At 41.0% G+C, this 21,023-nt stretch overlaps 1 protein-coding gene across 15 annotated transcripts in view; it reads left to right on the top strand.

Annotated features, from left to right (window-relative positions):
* Window positions 1–21,023, top strand: part of R3HDM2 (R3H domain containing 2) — a 179,112-nt gene that overhangs the window by 66,897 nt on the left and 91,192 nt on the right. For 6 of the 15 annotated variants that reach the window (XM_054526437.2, XM_063711585.1, XM_063711588.1 and 3 more), the window contains one exon: window positions 7,061–7,156. The gene's annotated coding sequence lies outside the window, so the exon portion shown is untranslated. 15 annotated transcript variants of the gene reach the window in all.

Below are 21,023 nucleotides of genomic sequence, written 5' to 3'. Positions count from 1 at the left end.
GTTTTGAGTTCCTTGAGCCATTTGGATCTGTGGGATCCCGACAGAAAAATCATGAAGAAAGTTATACCAAGGTGCATTTTAATCAAATTGCTTAAAACTAGTGATAAAGTCTTAAAAGCAGACAGAGAAAATAAAACATGTTAAATATAGAGGAACCAAGATGGGCTGAATTGAGTCCTCCTAAAATTCGTATGTTAAAGCCCTAACCCTAGTACCTCAGAATATGACAGTATTTGGAGAGAAGGCCATTAAAGAGGTGAATAAAATAAAATAGGAGGGCCCTAATCCAATCTGACTGGTGTCCTTTTCTTTTTCTTTTTTTTTTTTCTTTTTTTTTTTGGAGACAGAGTCTCACTCTGTCACCCAGGCTGGAGTGCAGTGGCATGATCTCGGCTCACTGCAACCTCCGCCTCACGAGTTCAAGCGATTCTCCTGTCTCAGCCTCCCTGGTAGCTGGGATTACAGGTATGTTCCACCTTGACCAGCTAGTTTTTTTTATTTTTACTAGAGATGGGGTTTTACCATGTTGGCCGGGCTGATCTTGAACTCCTGACCTCAGGTAATCCGCCTGCCTCCCGAAGTGCTGGGATTACAGGCATGAGCCACTGCACCTGGCCTGGTGTGTTTTTTGTTTTTTGTTTTTTTTGGAGATGGAGTCTTACTCTGTCACCCAGGCTGGAGTGCAGTGGTGTGATCTCAGCTCGCTGCAACCTCTGCCTCCTGGGTTCAAGTGATTCTCCTGCCTCAGCCTCCCAAGTAGCTGGGACTACAGGCACCTGCCACCACACCCGGCTAATTTTTGTATTTTTAGTAGAGACAGGGTTTCACTGTGTTGGCCAGGCTGGTCTCAAACTCCTGATCTCATGATCCACCCGCCTTGGCCTCCCAAAGTGCTGGGATTACAGGTGTGAGCCACTGCGCCCCACCTGGTGTCCTTTTAAGAAGAGGAAATTTAGACACACAGAGGGATAGTGGGGCATGGGCATACGTGTACCAAGCAAAGACCATATGAGAACACAGTGAGATGGCCGTCTGGAAGTCAAGGAGAGAGCCCTTGGGAGAAACCAAATCTGTGAACACCTTGATCTTGGACTTCTAGCATCTAGAACTGTGAGAAAATAAATTTTCTTTTTAAGACACCCAGCCTGTAGGCTAGGCGTGGTGGCTCACACCTATAATCCCAGCACTTTGGGAGGCTGAGGTTGGCAGATCACCTCAGGTCAGGAGTTCGACACCAGCCTGGCCAATGTGATGAAACCCTGTCTCTACTAAAAATGCAAAAAAATTAGCCAGGCATGGTGATGTGCGTCTGTAATCCCAGCTACTCTGGAGGCCGACACAGGAGAATTGCTTGAGCCCGGGAGGTGAGGGTTGCAGTTGACTGAGATCGCACTACTGTACTCCAACCTGGGTGACAGAGTGATACTCCATCTGAAAAAAAAAAAAAAAAAGACACCCAGTCTGTGCTATTTTCATATGACAGCCCTAGCAAACTAATACATAAGGTAAGAATTACAGCAAACTTTTTATCGGAATCATTGCAAGCTAATGATTCTGAGAGATAACATTAAAATACTAGATGAAAAAACCTATCAACCTAAAATTTTATATGCAGTGAAAATACCTTTCAAAATTGAAGAGGAAACTGTCCAGGATGGGCAAAACATTAGTGGCTTAGGGCTGGGAATTGGGAGAAAGTAGGAAGTTCATTCTTTTGCCTTTTTTTTTTTTTTAAGTGATGGAGTCTTGGTTGCCCAGGCTGGAGCACAGTGGTGTGATCCTAGCTCACTACGGTCTTGAACTCAGGCTCTGACAGTCCTCCAACCCCAGCCTCCTAAGTAGCTGGGAGTATAGGCACATGCCTCTACACTCAGCCTTTTTAAAAAATTGACATAATATAATAATTGTATATATTTATGGGTTACATAGTGATGATGTTTTGATACTCTAATGTGTAATGATCAGATGAGGGTAATTAGTATATCCATCTCAAATTTTATTATTTTGTTGGATTGGGACCATTTAGTATCCTCTTAGTTACTGGAAACTAAAAATTATTGTTAATTATAGTTGTGCTGCAGTGGTATAGAACATTAGAACTTATTCCTCCTATCTAGCTATAATTTTGTATCCTTTAACAAATCTCTCCCTATACCCCGTTCCCCCTACCCTTAATCAGAAGTTGTTTCTAATGAGTATAAGGTTTCTTTTGGGGGTGATAAAGTGTTTGAAAATTGATTTTGATTATGGTAGTATAACTCTGAATATGCTAAAAGCCATAGAATTGTGCACTTTAAATGGGTGAATTGTATGGTGTATGAATTATGTCACAATAAAAAGTGCAGATGAAATAAGGCCTTTTAAAAACATAACAAAAGCTGATAGAATTCACCACCATCAGACCACCGCTACAGAAAGTGTTATAAGACAGGAGAAAACTACACCAAATCAAAATTTAGGTAGAAATAAAATAATGCAGGCTGGGCGCAGTGGCTTATGCCTGTAATTCCAGCACTTTGGGAGGCCGAGGTGGGCGGATCACTTGAGGCCAGGAGTTTGAGACCAGCCTGGCCAACATGGTGAAACCCCATCTCTACTAAAAATACAAAAAAACTAGCTGGGCGTGGTGGCATGTGCCTGTAGTCCCAGCTACTCAGGAGGCTGAGGCAGGAGAACTGCTTGAGCCAGGAGGCGGAGGTTACAGTGAGCTGACATAGTGCGACTGCACCCCAGCCTGGGCAACAGCGCAAGACTCTGTCTCAAAAAAAAAAAAAATAAAATAATATAAAATAATGCAGATCATCAGAAATCTGTGGAGAAAATATTATTTTATTTGGAAAGAAATTTAAAAGATAATTGTTCAAAACAAAAATAATGAAACTTCTGTGGGGTTTATAACATGTGCAGAAATAAAGTGGGTGACAGCAGTTGCCCAAAAGATTGGGAGAGGTGAATTAGTAGTACAAGGTCAAATTGGCTCTTGAACAATGTGGGGGTTAGGGGTACTGACCCCCCATGCAGTCAAAAATCCACATATAACTTTTGACTCCAGAGAAACTTAACTGTTAATCGTCTACTGTTGACTAGAAGCCTTACCAGTAACATAAACAGTTCATTAACAATTAAACAGTTGATTAATAGCCTTAACAATAACCATAAACAGTTGATTAAAACATATTTTGTATATGTATTGTGTACCATATTCTTACAATGCAGTAAGTTAGAAAAAAGAAAATGTTAAGAAAATCATAAGGAAGAGAAAATACATTTACTATTAAGTGAAAGCAGATCATCGTAAAAGTCTTCATTCTTGTCTTCACATTAAGTAGGCTGAAGAGGAGGAAGAGGGGTTGGTCTTGCTGTCTCAGGGATGGAAGAGGGGAGGAGGGGAAAGGAGAGGCAGGCACACTTATTCTAACTTTACAGAAATAGTCACAATTTATGTTTGACTGTTTTGCCTTTTTTTTTTGAGACAGGGTCTTACTCTGTCTCTCAGGATGGAGTGCAGTGGCACGATCTTGGCTCATTGCAACTTCTGCCTGCCAGGCTCAAGCAATCCTCCCACCTCAGCCTCCGAGTAGCTGGGACTGCGGGCCTGCTCCACCGAGCCTGGCTAATTTTTGTATTTTTTGTAGATATGGGGTTTGCCATGTTGCCCAGGCTCTTAGTGATTTTCTTAATGGTGTCTGGAAACTCATCTGTTGCTTCTTGGTTGGCAAAAGCTGCTGTTTCTGTTATCTTGACATTTTTAAAACCCAATTTCTTTCTAAAATTATGAAACCATCTTTTGCTGGCATTAAACTCTCTAGCTTTAGATCCTTCATCTTCCTTTTGCTTTAGTTGTCATATGATGACCTCTTTTTCTTGAATCATATTACAGTCTATAGGTATGCCTTTCTTAGGTTTTTTTTTGGAGACAGTCTCACTTTGTCACCTAGGCTAGAGTGTATAATGGCACAGTCATGACACACCGCTGCAGCCTTGAACTCCTGGGCTCAAGTGGTTCTCCTGCCTCAGCCTCCTGAAAACTTGGGACCACAGGTGCATGACACCATACCCAGCTAGTTTTTAATTTTTGTAGTGACAGCGACTCGCATTGTTGGCCAGGCTAGTCTTGAACTCCCAGCCTCAAATGATCCTCCTGCCTCAGTTTCCCAAAGTGTGGGGATTACAGCCATGAGCCAGTGTGCTTGCTTTATGCCTTTTTTTTTTTTGGAGACAGAGTTTTGCTCTTGATGCCCAGGCAATGGCGCGATCTCGGCTAACTGCAACCTCCTTACAGGTTCCAGCGATTCTCCTGCCTCGGCCTCCCGAGTAGCTGGGATTACAGACATGTGCCACCACGCTCGGCTCATTTTGTATTTTTAGTAGAGATGGGGTTTCTCCATGTTGGTCAAGCTGGTCTCAAACTGCCGACCTCAGGTGATCTGCCCCCTTTGGCCTCCCAAAGTTCTGGGGTTGCAGGTGTGAGCCACTGTGCCCGGCCTATGCTTTTCTTTTCTTTTTTTTTTTTTTTTTTTTTTTTTGAGACATGTCTCGCTCTGTTGCCCAGGCTGGAGTGCAGTGGTGAATCTCCGCTCACTGCAAGCTCCGCCTCCCGGGTTCAAGCCATTCTCCTGCCTCAGCCTCCCGAGTAGCTGGGACTATAGGCGCCCCCCACCATGCCCGGCTAATTTTTTGTATTTTTAGTAGAGACAGGGTTTCACCGTGTTAGCCAGGATGGTCTCGATCTCCTGACTTCGTGACCCGCCCGCCTCAGCCTCCCAAAGTGCTGGGATTACAGGCGTGAGCCACTGCGCCCAGTGCTATGCCTTTCTTAAAGCAATCCTGCATCCATATAAAAGCCACATTTTCTTTTCTTTTCTTTTTTTTCTTCCTTTCCTTTCCTTTTTCCTTCCCTTTCCTCTTTCCTTTCCCCTTCCCTTCCTTTTTCCTTATTCCTTTCCTTTCCTACAGTCTCTGTTGCTCAGGCTGGAGTACGGTGGCATAATGAGGGCTCACTATAGCCTCAAACTTATAGGCTGAAGCAATCTTCCCACCTTAGCTCCCTGCTTCTTGGTTTCCATGCCTAATTAAAAAAATTTTTTTTTTTTTAGAGATGGGGGTCTCACTATGTTGATCAGGCTGGCATACCTTTTTCTTAATTTTTAAAAATATTTCTGTGGTATGCAGTTTGTCTGCAAGTTTTTTTCAAATTGTTGCAAATCTCCAAAAAAATTCCCAATGTATTTACTGAGACCAGGCACAGTGGCTCATGCCTGTAATCCCAGCACTTTGGGAGGCTGAGGTGGGTGGATCACCTGAGGTCAGGAGTTCGAGACCAGCCTAGCCAACGTGGTGAAACCCTGTCTCTACTAAAAATTCAAAATTAGCCAGGCATGGTGGTGCATGCCTGTAATCCCAGCTACTAGGGAGGCTGAGGCAGGAGAATTGCTTGAACCCGGAAGGCAGAGGTTGCAGTGATCTGAGATCACGCCACTACACTCCAGCCTGAGCGACCAAAAAAAAAAAAAAATATATATATATATATATATATATATATTTACTGAAAACAATTCACATATAAGTGGACCTGTGCAGTTCAAACCTGTGTTGTTCAAGAATCAACTGTATACTGTTTTACGATTCTTATATATGAAGTGGTATATTACTTTAAGATAGATTATGATAAAAGTATACACTAAATAAACCAGTTCTTAAAAAAAGCAAAGAGGTGTAGCTAGTAAGCCAATAAAGGAGATAAAATTGAATCATAAGAATGCTTAATTAATCTAAAAGATAAGAGAAAAAGGAAAATGAACATATTGGACAAGTGTGGTCAATTTAAATCCAACCATATCAGTAATCCCATTAAATACAAACAATCTAATCACCACTACCAATAGGTGAAAATTATCAGATTGCATCTAAAAACACGACCCAGCCGCATGCTGTCTACAAGAAACTTTTAAATATATTTCAATACACAGACTAAAAGTAGAAGGATGAAAGACGATATACCATGCAAACACCAATTAGAAGAAATCAAGATTTTACTGTATTAATATCAAAGTAGATTTCAGAACAAAGAATATTACCATGAATATAAGCAGCTTATTTAATGATGAAAAAGGAGTTAGTTCTTCAAGAGGACTTAATGATCATAAATGTTTATACATTTAGTAATAGTTCCAAATATGTGAAGCAGATGTGGTGCACACCTATACCTAGCATTTTGGGAGGAAAAGGCAGGTGGATCACTTGGGTTCAGGAGTTCAAGACCAGCTTGGGCAGCATGGCAAAACACCATCTCTACCAAAAAATACAAAAATTAGCCAGGGGACTGGGCGCGGTGGTTCACGCCTGTAATCCCGGCACTTTGGGAGGCCGACGTGGGTGGATCATTTGAGGTCAGGAGTTCAAGACCAGCCTGGCCAACATGTGAAACCGCACCTCTACTAAAAATACAAGAATTAGATGGGTGTGGTGATGGGCGCCTGTAGTCCCAGCTGCTCGGGAGGCTGAGGCAGAATTACTTGAACCCAGGAGGTGGAGGTTACAGTGAGCCGCGATTGCACCACTGCATTCCAGTCTGGGTGACAGAGCGAGACTCCATCAAAAAAAAAAAAAAAAAATTTAGCCAGGCATGGTGGCATGTGCCTGTAGTCTCAGCTACTCGGGGTGCTGAGGTGGGAGGATAGTATAGTTGGAGATTTCAACACTACTCTCTAAATAATTGGTAGAATAAGTAAAACACAAATCAGTAACTTAACCCAGTTAACACTTAACCACTCCAACAACAGCATGATACACATTCTTTACTGGTGTTCATAGAATGTTTACTAAAATAGACCATATCTTGGGCCATAAAATAAGTTTCAATAAATTTAGAATTTTTTTTTTTTGAGATGGAGTCTCACTCTGTCACCCAGGCTGGAGTGCAATGGTGCCATCTTGGCTCACTGCACTCTCCGCCTTCTGGGTTCAACTGATTCTCCTGCCTAAGCCTCTGAAGTAGTTGGTACAGGTGCACACTACCATGCCCAGCTAATTTTTTTTTTTTTTTTTTTTGTATTTTTAGTGGACACAGGATTTTGCCATGTTGGCCAGCCTGGTCTCAAACTCCTGGCCTCAAGTGATCCACCCAACTTGACCTCCCAAAGTACTAGGATTACAGGTATACACTTCTGCACCCGGCCTCTATTACTAATTTCTAACTAAATCCCTTTATGACAAAACATACTTTGTGTATTTAAATCCTAAATTTGGCTGGGCGCGGTGGCTCACGCCTGTAACCCCAGCACTTTGGGAGGCCTAGGCGGGCAGATCACTTGAGGTTGGGAGTTAAAGACCAGCGTGGCCAGCATGGCAAAACCCCATTATCTACTAAAAATAGAAAAAAAAATTTAGCTGGGCATACCATCATGCGCATGTAGTCCCAGCTACTTGGGAAGCTGAGGCAGGAGAATTGCTTGAATTTGGGAGGCAGGGGTTGAAATGGTATGATCCGAGATCGTGCCACTACACTCCAGCCTGGGTGGCAGAGAGAAACTCTTGTCTCAAAAAAAAAAAAAAAGAAAAAAAAAAAAGAAATGAGTGACATAAAAATATCTGGAAAATCCCCATTTGGAAAGCTAACACACTCTGAAACTCTGTCTACAAAGAATTAATAAGGGAAATTAGAAAATGTTAACAGAATGAAAATGGGAACATGATATGGAAAAATTTGTGGGATGCAATTAATGAAGTACTTAATGGAAGTTTATAGCATTAAATAGTTATATTAGGAAGCAGAAAAATCTAAAATCATTGACCTTAAGAAATTAGAAGAGAAGAGCAAACTAAAAGTAAGCAAAGGAGAGGAAATTGTAAAGACCAGAGCAAAAATTAATGAACTAAAAAGCCAAAAAAAAAAAAAAAAATCAGCAAAACTAAAAGCTAGTTCTTTAAGATTGACAAAATTGAACTTTTAGCCAGACTTACTAAGAAAGGAAGAGAGAAGACACACCTTACCAGTATCAGGTATGAATGAGAGAGAGAACATCACTGATGATTTTCCAGGCATTGAATATCATGAACCATTCCTTTTTTTTTTTTTTTTTTCCCCTTGAGATGGAGTCTTGCTCTGTCGCCCAGGCTGGAGTGTAATGGCGCGATCTTGGCTCACTGCAACCACTGCCTCCTAGGTTCAAGCAATTCTCCTGCCTCAGCTTTCCAAGTAGCTGGGAGTACAGGCATGTGCCACCATGCCCAGCTAAGTTTTGTATTTTTAGTAGAGATGGGGTTTTGCTATGTTGGCCAGGCTGGTCTCAAATTCCTGACCTCAGGTGATTCGCCCACCTGCCTTGGCCTCCCAAAGTGCTGGGATTACAGGGGAGAGCCACCGCGCTTGGCCTATCATAAGCCATTTTATGCCAGTAAATTTTACTATTTATTTATTTGTTTATTTATTTATTTTTTGAGACAGAGTCTCGCTCTGTTGGCCAGGCTGGAGCGCAGTGACGTGATCTCAGCTCACTGCAAGCTCCGCCTCCCGGGTTCACGCCATTCTCCTGCCTCAGCCTCCCGAGTAGCTGATACTACAGGTGCCCGCCACCACGCCTGTCTAATTTTTGTATTTTTAGTAGAGATGGGGTTTCACCGTGTTACCCAGGATGGTCTTGATCTCCTGACCTCATGATTCGCCCGCCTCGGCCTCCCAAAGTGCTGGGATTACAGGCGTGAGCTACCACACCCGGCCAGATTTTACTATTTATATTAAATGGACACATTTCATGAAAGACAAAAACTGCTAAAGCTCATTCAAAAAGAAACATAACCTGAATAGGTTTATGTCTACTAGAGAAATTATAGTTTAAAAACTCACCCACAGGGCCAAATGGCTTTACTGCTGAAGTCTATCAAGAATTTAAGACATACCATTTCTACATAAACTTTTGAAGAACATAGAGGAACACTTCCCAATTCATATTATGAGCCCAACCTTACTGTGATTCCAAAACCAGATAAAGATATAAGGAAACTACAGACCAAATTTTCTTGTGTACATGGATACAAAAATCTTTAACAAAGTTTTAGTAAATTAAAGCAAACGATATGTAAAAAGGACAATACATCATGATCAAGTAGGGTTTATCACAGAAATTCAAGGTTCATTACATTCAGAATTCAACCAATGTAATTCTCTGTTAACAGACTGAAAAAATAACCCATGATCATCTCAATAGAAGCAGAAAAAGCATTTGACAAAATTCAGCTTCCTTAAGAACCACTGGGTTTTAAAAAAAAAAAAAAGAAAATTCAGGCTTCATTCATGTTAAAAACTCTGAATAAATGAGAAGGAAATGTCTTCAATTGGATAGAGGGCATTTATGAAAAACCTACAGCTAATATAATACTTAGTGGTAATACTGAATTCTCTGCCCCTAAGAATAAGAAAAAGGCATGGGTATTTGCTCTTACTGATTCTTTTCAACATAGTACTGATGGTTCTGGTCTGTGTACTAAGTAAGGGGGTGGGGGAAACAGTAAAAGGCATAGGATTGAAAAGGGAAAAACAGTTTTCCCACTGCAGAGGATAGCATCATGTATGTAGAGTATCATAAAATGTATAAAACTAGAAAAATTTAGGAAGGTTGCAGGTTACAAAGTCAATATATAAAAACCCATTATATGTTTATATGCTAGCAGGAGCAATCTGAAATCGATAAAATATACCATGTACAAATAGCATAAAAATATGAAATACTCAGGGCTAAATTTGATAAGACACATGCAATACCATTGCTTATGGATCAAAACATTGCTTATGGATCAGAAGACTTGATATTTTAAAATTCTTCCCATGTCCATGGATTCAATACAATTCCAATTGACAGAATTGTCTGGAAGCACAGAGTCTAGAATAGACAAAACAAGTTTGAAAATGAAGATTAAAGTTGGAAGACTTTACCTGATTTCAAGACTTATTATAAAAGTTCATTAATTAAAATGGTATGTGAAATAAACATGTCAGTTGATTTTTGACAGAGTTGCCAAGTCATTTCAATGGGAAAGAGATGACTTTTAAGAAGTGTTTCTTTCTTTCTTTTTTTTTTTTTTTTTTTTTTTTTTTTGAGACAGTCTCGCTCTGTTGCCCAGGCTGTAGTGCAGTGGCGCCATCTCAGCTCACTGCAAGCTCCGCCTCCCGGGTTCACACCATTCTCCTGCCTCAGCCTCCCGAGTAGCTGGGACTGTAGGCGCCTGCCACTACGCCCGGCTAATTTTTTTTGTATTTTTAGTAGAGACGGGGTTTCACCGTGTTAGCCAGGATGGTCTCTATCTCCTGACCTCGTGATCCGCCCGCCTCGGCCTCCCAAAGTGCTGGGATTACAGGCGTGAGCCACCGCGCCTGGCCAAGAAGTGTTTCTTAAACAATTGGATAAACCATATACTAAAAACAAACCTTCAAACTTACATCAAAAAATTAACTCAAAATGGATCATAGATCTGGGTGTGGTGTCTTATGCCTGTAATCCCAGCACTGTGGGAGGTGGAGGTGGACTCTACTAAGGAAAAGCAAACAAACAAACAAAAACTAGCCTGGCATGGTGGCACATGCCTGTAATCCCAGCTACTCAGGAGGCTGAGGTGGGAGAATCGCTTGAGTCTGGGAGGTCGAGGCTGCAGTGAGCTGTGATCATCCTACTGCATTCCAACCTAGGAAATAGAGCAAGACCCTGTCTCGAAAATAAAATTCTTTTTTAAAGACACTGTTGAGAAAATGAAAACGCAAGTTTCATACTGACAGAAAATGTAAGTTTTAGAAAATACTCACATGTAGAATATATGAAGAACTCTTAGAATTCATCAATAAGAAGACAGCCCAATTAAAAAATGGACAAGAGATGTGAACAAACACTCGGCCAGAGAAGATACAGGGTTGAAAAATGAGCACATGAAAAGATGTTCAGTATTACTCATTAAAAAAATGCAGGCAGGGTGCAGTGGCTCACTCCTGTAATCCCAGCACTTTTGGAGGCTGAGGCAGGCAAATCACTTGAGGCCAGGAGTTTGAGATAAGCCTGGCCAACATGGTGAAACCCCATCTCTACTAAAAATACAAAAAATTAGCTGGGTATGGTGACCCTCATCTGTGGTTCCAGCTACTCTGGAGGCTGAGACATGAGAATCGCTTGAACCTGGGAGCCAGAGGTTACATGAACTGAGATTGCACCACCGCACTCCAGCCTGCGTGGCAGAGTGAGACTCTGTCTCAAAAACAACAAGAAAAAAAATCCATCAAACAAAAAGTCTGGCCATACCAAATGTTGATGAGACTGTGGAGCAGTTGGAACTCTCATGTTACTGATAAGAAAGATGGTACACCCACTTTGAAACAGACTTAAAAAAAAAAAAATTAGGCCAGGCGTGGTGGCTCACGCCTGTAATCCCAGCATTTTGGGAGGCCGAGGTGGGCAGACACCTGAGGTCAGGAGTTCAAGACCAGCCTGGCCAACATGGTGAAACCCTGTCTCTACTAAAAATACAAAAATTAGCTGAGTGTGGTGGCGTGCGCTTGTAATCCTAGCTGCTCAGAAGGCTGAATCAGAAAATTACTTGAACCCAGAGGTGGAGGTTACAGTAAGCCGAGATTGCACCACTGCACTGCAGCCTGGGTGACAGAGCGAGACTCTCTCTCAAAAAAATAAAAAAATTAAAAAAAATTCTTACCACAAGAGAGACCCATTCTCCCTCTATGTCCTTATGCAAGAGAAATGAATCCATATGTCCATGTCAAGATTTATATATGATTTTTTATACCTGCTCTATTTGTAATAGTTAGAAATTGGAAATAGTTGGGTATGGTGGCACGCACCTATAGTTCCTAGTTATTGGGGAGGGTGAGGTGGGAGGATCCTGGAGTCCAAGAGTTTGAGGCCAGCTCGAGCAACATAACAAGACCCCATATCTAAAAAAAATAAATAAATAAAAAATGGGAAACAACCCAGATATTCCTCAACATATAAATGAATAAATTGTGCTTTATCTATTCAATGGTATATAACTCAACAATGAAATTAACAATTTATTGATATATCAGTACATGGAAATTGTAAGACATTAATTTTTAAAAGCTTTTGGTGGTCTGTTGGGTGTGACATGAAATTTTTGGTTTTAATTTGTATTTTCCTAATTCCTAGGAGAAGATGAATTTCTCTTTATTATTAGTCATTTGGGTTTCTAATTTTTAGTCTTTGCCAAGTTTTCTAATTACTTACTTGTCTTTTTCTTTTTGGTTTGTAATTCTTTGTATATACTGAGTACCAATTATTTGTCCTATTTGTATGTTTCACAAAAAAACTTGCCGTCTGTAGATTATTTTTTAACTGTTTATGAATTTTTTAAATTGTATAGAAGTTTTCAATTTTGAAGTCATCAAAAGTTTCAGTGTTTTTTCTGATTTGTGCTAATTCTTATTCAAGAAATCCTTCTTTATGCTGAGGTCATTAAGAATCTTGTATATCTGTTTTTGAACATTTTAAGGATTTACTTTTCATGTGTAAGTCTTTAATCTACCAGAAATTTATATTTGTGTGTGGTGTGAATAGGGCTCTGATTTTTTTTCTGTGTGGATAACTAATTGCCCCAACACATCTGGTACTGTATTTAATTATGCTTCTAATATAATCAAGTTTTGGGGCATGTACAGGATCTCTATTATTTTCCCATTGATCTGCTCAATTCCCACATCTTAATTACTATATAAGAAGCTTATGCATTGGATGCCATGATTCACGCCTGTAATCCCAGCACTTTAGGAGGCTGAGGTGGGTGGATCATTTGAGGTTAGGAGTTTGAGACCAGCCTGGCCAACATGGTGAAACCCCATGTCTACAAAAAAGTACAAAAATTAGCTGGGTGTGGTGGCGTGCACCTCGTAGTCCCAGCTACTTGGGAGGCTGAGACAGGAGAATCACCTGAGTGCAGGAGGCAGAGGTTGCAGTGAGCCGAGATGATGCCACTGCACTCCAACCTGGGTGACAGAGTGATAATCCATCTAAAAAAAAAAAAAAAGCCTTTGCCTAGTATGGCAGATTTTCCTTCCTTGTTCATCTTATTTAAACTCCATTGACATTTTTGTTGGAATTGAATTTAACTTAAAGATTAACATGGGGGAACTGGCTTTGCAATATTGAGTCCTTCTAGCCAGAGATATGATCTATGACTCCATTTGTTTGGGTTATTTATACCCTTCAATAACATTTCATGAATTTTTCATTAAAGATCTCTTTTCCCTAGATAGTTTTTTTTTTTTTTTTTTTTTTGAGTTGGAGTCTTGCTCTGTTGCCCAGGCTGGAGTGCAGTGGCGCCATCTTGGCTCACTGCAACCTCCGCCTCTTGGGTTCAAGTGATTCTCCTGCCTCAGCCTTCCATACCCTAAGTAGTTTTGTTAATTATTGTATTTCCTTTTTCTACCGTTAGAATATAGATACACTGTTAGTTTTAGTACATTGATCTTCATTTCAGCTGAATTCTTTTAAATGCTAAATGTTTGGTACTTAGATTTTCTTGGGTACTAGACAGCCACATTGGTTAAATTTGGGAAAGTTTTGTTTCTTTTTAATTACACCTTCTTTGTTTTTTATGTCTTACTGCTTTTGTCTAAGCCTTCCCATTCAATAATGAATAGAGATGGTGATGGTGAGCATCCGTATATCATTCCTGACTCTAATGATGACTTGTTTTCATATAAACTCAGTAATAACAATATTGACTCCAATTTATTAAGTGCCTACTCTGTGCCATGTACAAATCACATAGTGTGTTAGTGATTTGTTTCTAATTTTTGTAATATCTCGCAAGACAGAGTTACCCCATTTTATATATGACATTCAAACAGGTACAGTAGTAGTTTGCCTGTTACATAATTAGTGAGTAGAAAATCTGGGAATTAGTTACTGTTAGTTTTTATGCTTTACCTAGAGAAAATCTCTCAGTGGGGAGAAGTAGAAAGACTTGCTAAAATGAAATGCTGACATTTTCTTTATGAATTCTCCATCTGCTACATGCTATAGAAATGGCACATACTCCCTCAGTACTCAACATCCACAGGCCTTACTTATTGCTTCCTTTTATATCCTGTTGATGTGAATGAACACTATTGTTTTTTTAGTCTTAATTATTGCTTAATTCAGATTATGTCTTATTCATCACATAAGCAGATTTTGCCTTCTACAGCCACAGCTCTTCGTTCTACATCTCTTTTTTCATTCTTTAGACAGTTTTTAATTTTAATCAGACAGGATCTTGCTCTGTCACCTAGGCTAGAGTACAGTGGTGCCATCACGGCTTTCTCCAGCCTCAACCTCTTGGGCTCAAGCAGTCCTTCCACCTCAGCCTCCTGAGTAGCTGGGACCACAGGTGAGCGCCTAGCTAATTTTGTATTTTATTTTTATTTTTTGAGACTCAGTCTCACTCTGTCGCCCAGGCTGGAGTACAGTGGTGCACATGGTCTTGGCTCACTGCAACCTCCGCCTCCAAGGTTCAAGCAATTCTTTGCCTCAGCCTCCCGAGTAGCTGGGATTACAGGCACCCGCCACCACGCCCGGCTAATTTTTGTATTTTTAATAGAGATGGGGTTTCACCATCTTGGCCAGGCTGGTCTTGAACTCCTGACTTCGTGATCCACCCTCCTTGGCCTCCCAAAGTGCTGGGATTACAGGCGTGAACCGCTGTGCCTGGCCAACGCCTAGCTAATTTTTAAATTTTATTTAGAGACAGGGTCTTCCTATGTTGCCCAGGCTAGTCTTGAACTCCTGAGCTCAAGTGATCCTCCCACTTTGGCCTCCCAAAGTGTTGAGATTACAGGCGTGAGTTCTCATTCTTTAGACATTTGATGTAGTTGTTTATTTTTGGTTTTAGTTATTTTTTGAGTGAGGTCGTGCTCTGTTGCCCCATCTGGAGTGCAGTGGTGCAATCATAGCTCTCTGCAGTTTGAACTCCTGGGCTCAAGGTATCCTCCCGTCTCAGCTTCCCAAGTAGCTGGGATTAGAGGGTAACCATCACGCCCAACCATTTGATGTAGTTTTATTTGCCATCCAGATATCGGAGAAGTTTTGGAAGTTTATCTCAGGCTTCATTTCTCTTCACTCATGTAAGCTTTTTTTTCTTTTCAAAAATTTTCTTATGGGAATTTAAACATAAATAACAATAGAGAATAGTTTAACTTCCATGAATCCAACACGTAGTTTCAACACAGTCTCCTCCCATTTTTTTATTGTTGTTATTAAAGTTGGATTATTTTATTTATTAGTTTAATGTATTTTATTTTATTTTTATTTTATTAATTTGTTTGAGACAGAGTCTTGCTCTGTCACCCAGTCTGGTGTGCAGTGGCGCGATCTTGGCTTACCGCGATCTCTGCCTCCCGGGTTCAAGCGATTCTCCTGCCTCAACTTCCCGAGTAGCTGAGACTATAGGCATGCGCCACTATGCCTGGCTGATTTTTGTATTTTTAGTAGAGATGTAATTTCACCATGGCCAGGCTCGTCTCAAACTCTTGACCTCAGATTATCTGCCCACCTCGGCCTTCCAAAGTGCTGGGATTACAGGCATGAGCCATTGTGCCTGATTGAGTTTAATGTATTTTAATAACGAACTTACAGGAACAGCACAGAAGACAGACAACATTAAAACCATGTACTGGCCAGGCGCTGTGGCTCACGCCTGTAATCCCAGCACTTTGGGGGGCTGAGGCAGGTGGATCACGAGGTCAGGAGATCGAGACCATCCTGGCTAACATGGTGAAACCCCGTCTCTACTAAAAATACAGAAAATTAGCCGGGCTTGGTGGCACATGCTTGTAGTCCCAGCTACTCGGGAGGCTGAGGCAGGAGAATGGCTTGAACCCGGGAGGCGGAAGTTGTAGTGAGCCGAGGTCCTGCCACTGTACTCCAGCCTGGACGACAGAGCAAGATTCTGTCTCAAAAAAAAAACCAAAAACCAAAAAGCAAACCATGTACTTAGATGTAGGACAACTGAATTAGAAAAATATAGTGAATGGATGTAATTAACTGCATGATAAAAATGCTGCAAACACTATTTAGTTGCCAACAGTAAGAAATTTACTTGATTTTCTTTTCTTTTCTTTTTTTTTTTTTTTGAGACAGAGTCTCGCTCTGTCGCCTAGGTTAGAGAGCAGTGGCGAGATCTCGGCTCACTGCGAGCTCTGCCTCCCGGGTTCATGCCATTCTCCTGCCTCAGCCTCCCGAGTAGCTGGGACTACAGGCGCCTGCCACCACGCCTGGCTAATTTTTTGTATTTTTAGTAGAGTCGGGGTTTCACCGTGTTAGCCAGGATGGTCTCAATCTCCTAACCTCATGATCCGCCCGCCTCAGCCTCCCAAAGTGGTGGGACTACAGGCGTGAGCCACTGTGCCCGGCCTTGATTTTCAAATAATCCAAATTCTGGCATTATCCAGAAAAATTCAACAGGTTTATTTATAATTAGAATTGAACTCCTGAAACTTGTTCACTGAAACATTTTGACTTGCATTAATGCTTTATGTACCCAAATTTATATGAAAAATTCACACATAAATGAAAATGGAAAAACAGCCAATACTACTTGATTTCTGCTTCTTTTTTTGTTTAGAAACAGTGCCTCCCTCTGTTGCTCAGGTTGGAGTGCAGTGGTGCGATCATGGCTCACTGCAGCCTGCAGCCTCAACCTCCTGGGCTCAAGTAATCTTCCTGCCCTAGCTTCCTGAGTAGCTAGGACTACAGGTGTGTGCCACCATGCCTGGCTAATTTTTCTTTCTCTTTTTTTTTTTTTTTTTTTTTTTGAGATGGAGTCTCACTCTGTCGCCCAGGCTAGAGTATAGTGGCACAGTCTTGGCTCAGTGCAACCTCTGCCTCCTGGGTTCAAGCAATTCTCCTGCCTCAGCCTCCTGAGTAGCTGGGATTACAGGCGTGTGCCACCACACCTGGCCAATTTTTGTATTTTTAGTAGAGACGGGGTTTTGCCATGTTGGCCAGACTGGTCTTGAACTCCTGACCTCAGGTGATTCACCTGCCTTGGCCTCCCAAAGTGGTGGGTTTACAGGTGTGAGTCACCGTGCCCAGCCCTATTTTTCGTAGAGATGAGGTTTCACTAGTTGCCCAGGCTGCTCTTGAACTCTCAAGCTCAAGTGCTCCTCCTGCCTTGGCCTCCCAAAGTGTTGGGATTACAGGTGTGAGCCACCACACCTGGCCTTCTTTTTTTATTTCTTAATAGAGACAAGGGAGACGAGGTCTCACCATGTTGCCCAGGCTGATCTTGAACTCCTGGGCTCAATCGATCCTCAGGCTTCAGCCTCCCGCAGTGTTGAGATTATAGGCATGAGCCACTGTGCCAAGCTGATTTCTGTTTCTCACTTTTTCCACTTACAGTGATATATTTTGATACCTTTTGACTCCACAGAAAAAAATACAGAACAATCAGAACTATCAATAACAGGAAAAAGATTTTTTTTCCTTAGGATGAAACATCTGTCATGATAGTGGATTTTTTTTTTCTTTTTTTGAGACAGGGTCTTGCTCTGTCACCTAGGCAAGATCTCATCTGAGTCTGCTAGAGATTTATCAATTTTATTTATCCTTTGAAGGAACCAGTTTTTTGTTTCATATTTTTTCCTGTTTTCAATTTCATTGAGTTTTACTTTTTATTATTACCTTCATTCTGATTCCTTTGAATGTATTTTGTTTTCCTCTTTTTAGTTTCTTAAGATGGAAAGTTAGATTATTGATATCTTTCTACTTGTATTAGTCAGCTTCAGCTGCCGTTGCAAAATACCACAGACTAGGTGGCTTAAACAGCAGAAATTTTTCTTTTCTTTTCCTTGTAGATGGCATGTAATTGGGTCATTTTTAAAAATGTATTTGGACAATCTCTGTCTTTTCACTGGCATTTTTAGACAATTTACACTTAATATAATTGTTACTATGTTAGATTTTGTCTACCATCTTATTATGTGTTTTTTCTTTGTTCCTCTTATTTTTTAATCACTTGTTGATTCTGTTGTTTTGCCTTTGAGTGATTTGAACCTTTGTAGTATTGGATTTTAATCTTTGTAATTTATCTACTAGATTCTGACTATATCTTTTTGTATAGGTTTTTTATTGGTTACTCTAGAGATCTCTCTAGATCTCTATGTATGTATGCATACATATACACACATATATACACACACAGATATGTGGTACATGTACACATGTGTGCATGTAGATATACATCTAACTGTTTTTTTTTTTTTTTGAGATGGGGTCTTACTCTGTCATCCAGGCTGGAGTGCAGTGGCACAGATACAGCTTATTGCAGCTTCAAACTCCTGGGCTCAAGTGATCCTCCCTCCTCAGCCTCCTGAGTAGCTGAGACTGTAGGCCTATGCCACCAAGCCCGGCTAATTTTTTAATTTTTTGTACAGATAGGGTCTCACTATGTTGACCAGGCTGGTCTTGAACTCCTGGCCTCAGGTGATCCTCCTGCCTCAGCCTCCTTATATGCTGGGATTACAGGTGTGAGCCACCATGCCCAGCTACATGTAACTTTTAATATTTAGAATTGATATTTTACCATTTCAGGTGGAGTCTTGAAAACTTACCACCATATAGGTTTCTTTCGTATCCCTCTTTATGTTGTTGCCTTATCTGTTACATCTACATACATTAAAAACCCCATCAACTTAAAACTTTTGCTCTCAAACATCAAACATTTTAAGGAACTCAATAGGAGAATAGTCTATTATATGTAATCAAATATTTACCGTTTATGTTTTTCTTCCTTCTGGTCTTCCATATTTTGTTGTATTATCATTTTCTTTTTGTAAAATGTCCTTTGACCATTCTTTTAGTGCAGTTCTGCTACTGTGAATTCTCTTAGCTTTCCTTCATCTGAGAATGTCTTTATTTCATCTTCATTACTGAAGGATATTTTCTCTAGATATAGAATACTGTATTTATAGTTCTTTCATTTAGCACTTAAAAAAAAATGTTGTCCCACTTCCTTCTAGTTCTCATGGTTTCTTTTTTTTTTTTTTTGAGATGGAGTTTGACTCTTGTTGCCCAGGCTGGAGTGCAATGGCACGGTCTTGGCTCACTGCAACCTCTGCCTCCTGGGTTCAAGTGATTCTCCTGCCTCAGCCTCCTAAGTAGCTGGGATTACAGGCGCCCGCCACCATGCCTGGCTAATTTTTTGTACTTTTAGTAGAGACGAGGTTTCACCACGTTGGCCAGGCTGGTCTCGAACTCCTAACCTCAGGTGATCCACCTGCTTTGGCCTCCCAAAGTGCTGGGATTATAGGTGTGAGCCACTGCTCCTGGCCTTTTTTTTTTTTTTTTTTTAGACGGAGTTTCACTCTTGTTGCCTAGGCTGGAGTGCAATGGCACGATCTTGGCTCACTGCAACCTCTGCCTCTAGGGTTCAAGCAATTCTGCCTCAGCCTCCTGAGTAGCTGGGATTACAGGCATCCACCACCACGCCTGGCTAATTTTTGTATTTTTGGTAGAGGTTGGGTTTCACCGTGTTGGCCAGCCTGGTCTCAGGTGATCTGCCCGCCTCGGCTTCCCAAAGTGCTGGGATTACAGGCGTGAGCCACCACACCCAGCCCTCATTCTCCTGGTTTTTGATAAGAAATATGAAGCTGCCAGGCATGGTGGCTGGTGCCTGTAATCTCAGTTACTTGGGAGGCTGAGGTGGGAGGATTGCTTGAGGCCAGGAGTTGAAGAGAAGCCTGGGCAACATAGCAAGAACTCTTCTCTAAAAAAATAAATATAGATTAGGGGGCATGGGGGCACATGCCTGTAGTCCCAGCTACCTGAGAGCCAGAGCCAGGAGGCAGGAGGATTGCTTGAGCCCAGAAGTTTAACGCTGCAGTGAGCTGCAATCCTGCCACTGCACTCCAGTCTGATGCTAGAGCAAGACCTGTCTCTTAATATATGTATGTATGTATGTATATATATATATATATATATAAAAGAAATATGAAGCCATTTGAATCATTATTGCCTTAATAACGAATGCATCATTTCATTTTGGTTGCCTTCCAGATTTTTTCTCTTTTTGTGTTTAGCTGTTAGGTTATGATGAATCCAGGAGTTTACCATGGATTTGTTTGTGTTTATCCCGTTTGGGGCAATTACTGAGCTTCTTGAATCTGTTGGTTTATGTCTTTTGTCAAACTTGTGAAGTTTGTTTCCATTATTTCTTTCAATATTTCAGTACACTCTTTTTCCTCACCTTCTGGGACTCTAATATCCTGAATATTAGACATTTTGGTATTGTTCCTCAGGTCCTTGATGATCTGGTTTTTTTTTTCCCCCAATAAGGAAATTTTTTTAGGCCAGTTGCAGTGGCTCACGCCTGTAATCCCAGCACTTTGGGAGCCCGAGGCAGGCAGATCACCCAAGGTCGGGAGTTCGAGACCAGCCTGACCAACATGGAGAAATCCAATATCTACTAAAAATACAAAATTAGCTGGGCATGGTGGTGCATGCCTGTAATCCCAGCTACTCGGGAGGCTGAGGCAGGAGAATCGCTTGAACCAGGAAGGTGGAAAGGTGGAGGTTGCGGTGAGCTGAGATTGCGCCATTGCACTCCAACCTGGGCAACAAGAGCAAAACTCCATCTCAAAAAAAAAAAAAAAAAAAAAAAAGAAATTTTTCTCCTTTAGTGTTGAGATTCAGTATTCACATTTGATACCTCTGTTGATCTGACTTCAAATTCATTGACTCTTTCCCCTGTCATTTCTGTTCTGCTATTGAACTCATCAAGTGAGTTTTTATGTTTTGGTTGTTATATTTTCCAGTTCTAAAATTTTCATTTGGTTCTTCTTTATATCCTCTGTTTCTTTGCTAAGACATTCTGTCTTTTCATTAGTTTCAAGAATGTTTGTCCTACCTTGTTGGAATATTTTTGTAATGTGAGGTTGTTAATTTCAACATTTGCGTCATCTTCTTGTTTTGACTGTTCATCTCTTTTCTTATACAAGTTCACATTATCGTGGTTCTTCATATGCTGGGAAATTT

The sequence above is a fragment of the Pongo abelii genome, chromosome 10 (assembly GCF_028885655.2).
Source record: "Pongo abelii isolate AG06213 chromosome 10, NHGRI_mPonAbe1-v2.0_pri, whole genome shotgun sequence".
Classification (NCBI taxonomy): domain Eukaryota; kingdom Metazoa; phylum Chordata; class Mammalia; order Primates; family Hominidae; genus Pongo; species Pongo abelii.
This window is presented reverse-complemented; position numbering and strand designations above follow the sequence as displayed.